The 2534-nt window shown below is 40.9% G+C and overlaps 1 non-coding gene across 1 annotated transcript; it reads left to right on the forward strand.

The window, feature by feature from the left end:
* Positions 1-2183: 2183 nt before the first annotated feature.
* Positions 2184-2290, forward strand: LOC121231511 (small nucleolar RNA R71). Its single transcript, XR_005929569.1, has one exon. It is a non-coding gene; the product is annotated as a small nucleolar RNA R71 (small nucleolar RNA).
* Positions 2291-2534: the final 244 nt, after the last annotated feature.

A 2534-nucleotide genomic window follows, 5' to 3' on the forward strand; every position in this document is an offset into this window, starting at 1 on the left:
TCTCTTTTTTCACTACGTCCTTCATGATGGGGTTCAGCCTTCGTTGTCCATCGATCATCCCTTCTTCACCATCTTCCAGGATGATCTTGTGCATGCATACAGATGGACTAATACCGCGAATATCGGCTATGGTCCATCCGATAGCCTTCTTAAATTGTTTCAGAACTAAGATAAGTTTCTCTTCTTACTCAGTAGTCAACTCTGCTGAAACAATCACAGGCAGAGTAGAAGCGTCACCTAAATAAACATATTTTAAATGAGAAGGTAATACCTTTTCTAGTTTAGGTGGCTCATCGATTGACGCTTTCGGCTATATGTAATCTCTTTCCTCTAAATCCAAAGATTTGAAATGGGATTGTGGTTTAAATCCCTTTTGATTAGCTTCTAGCAAAGCTAAGTTTCCATCTTCCTCTTCATCACTTGGAGGGTTTGATGTCAAAATTCTTTCCAGAGGATCCTCAACAGAGTTGAGTTCCTTCTCCACTATTAAATCCTCTAAGTTAGATACTGCAGAACAATCATCTATTGTGTCAGGAAATTGCATTAACTTGAAAACGTTAAATGTTACCTGAACGTCCCGAACACGCATAGTAAGTTTGCCCTTTTGCACATCAATAAGTGTCTTTCCGGTTGCTAAGAACGGTCTCCCCAGGATAATTGGTACTTCTTTGTCTACTTCGAAATCTAAAATTACAAAATCAGTAGAAAAGATAAACTTATCTACATGTACCAATACGTCCTCGATTTTTCCTTCTGGATGTGCTAAGGATCGATCTGCTAGCTGAAGTGTAACTGTAGTAGGTCGAACTTCACCTATCCCTAACTTTTTAAATATCGACATAGGCATCAAGTTGATACTTGCGCCCAAGTCACATAGTGCCTTACCACAATAAGCTGCTCCAATGTTGCATGGAATGGTAAAACACCCAGGATCCTTCAGCTTAGGGGGTAATTTGTCTTGAAGATATGCACTACATTCCTTCATCAAAGCTACCGTCTCAAATTCTCCAATTCTTCTCTACTTGGACAGAATATCTTTCATGAATTTTACGTAATTTGGCATTTTTTCAAGTGCTTCAACCAACAAGATGTTGATATGAAGTTGCTTGAGTACGTCAAGGAACTTCTTGAATTGGACCTCCTATTTTTGCTTCTGGAGTTTTTGAGGGTAAGGTGGTAGAGGTTTATATACTGGAGTTGGTACTGATTGATTTGTCTTTGGAGGCAATTCTGCTGCTAACAGAGTGGTTGGCTGATCAGAGTTGGCTGGTTCTGAGGTTACCTTTTCAGGTATTGCAGGTTCTGGTTCTAGTGGAACAGGAATTTCAACACTTGGTTAAACTTCTTCCGAATCTTGAGCTTCAGCATGCTCCTTTTCAGCTTCAATGATGTTGGGCTCTACTGTTTTTCCGCTCCTCAATGTTAGTGCTTTACAATGCTCCTTCCTTGGATTTCTCAAATTTCTCGTATCACTAGGTAAAGCACCTTATGGACGGTTCCTAAGTTCAGTAGCAAGCTGGCCCACTTGATTCTCCAAATTCCTTAGAGTGGCGTCATTCTTTGCCATGTATGCCTTTAATAAATTCTCTAAGCTATTGGACGATTTAGCCTGAACTAGTTTCTGAACTTGCTGTGAAAAGCTAGGCGGCTAGGTTGGTCTACGTTGGGTATAGTTGTTACTGCCTCTAGCCCTTTGGTTACTCCAGGAAAGATTGGGGTGATTTCGCCACGATGGGTTGTAAAAGTTGGATTGCAGCCCTTGCCTTCCTCGGTTCTGGTTCTAATTACCTATGTAGTACATGGATTCTGAGTTTAACGGGCATTCTTCAAACACATGTCCTTCCCCACAATAGACACATGCTATATTCTCATATTGGTTAGGTGGTTGAGCTGCAAAACTGTTAGGCCCATTAGTGGTAAGATTCTTTAACATTGAAGATATCGAAGATACCTGGGATACAAGTGAAGTGAGAGCGTCCACTTCATGGATTCCAACAACTCGTCTTTCCAACGTTGCTCGATTGGTTGGCCATTGATAATTGTTATTGGTGATCCTTTCGATGATTTCATAAGCCTCATTGTAAGACTTAGATAAGATAGCACCTTTAGCAGAAGCATCTGCTACCATCCTTGTGTGAGCGTTGAGACTATTGTAAAATGTCTCAAGTTGGATGCAATACGGAATTCCGTGATGAAGGCACTTTCGTAATAACTCTTTGAATCTTTCTCATGCCTCATACAAGGACTCATCATCCAATTGTTGGAAAGCAGTAATCTCATTTCTCAGCTTATCAATCTTGCTAGGCGAGAAATACTTCATAAGAAATCTCTCTGCTAACTCTTGCCATGTAGAAATCGAGTTCGGTGGCAGTGAGTTTAACCAGGCTCGAGCTCTGTCCCTCAACGAGTACAGGAACAGTTTTAATCGTAATGCATCTTCGGGTACTCCGACTAGCTTGAAAGAGTCGCTTACCTCCATAAATAGTCTTAAATGAAGATGAGGATCTTCAGTAGGCATTCCACTGAACTGGCCC

This window comes from Gossypium hirsutum, chromosome A06 (genome assembly GCF_007990345.1).
Source record: "Gossypium hirsutum isolate 1008001.06 chromosome A06, Gossypium_hirsutum_v2.1, whole genome shotgun sequence".
Taxonomy (NCBI): Eukaryota; Viridiplantae; Streptophyta; class Magnoliopsida; order Malvales; family Malvaceae; genus Gossypium; species Gossypium hirsutum.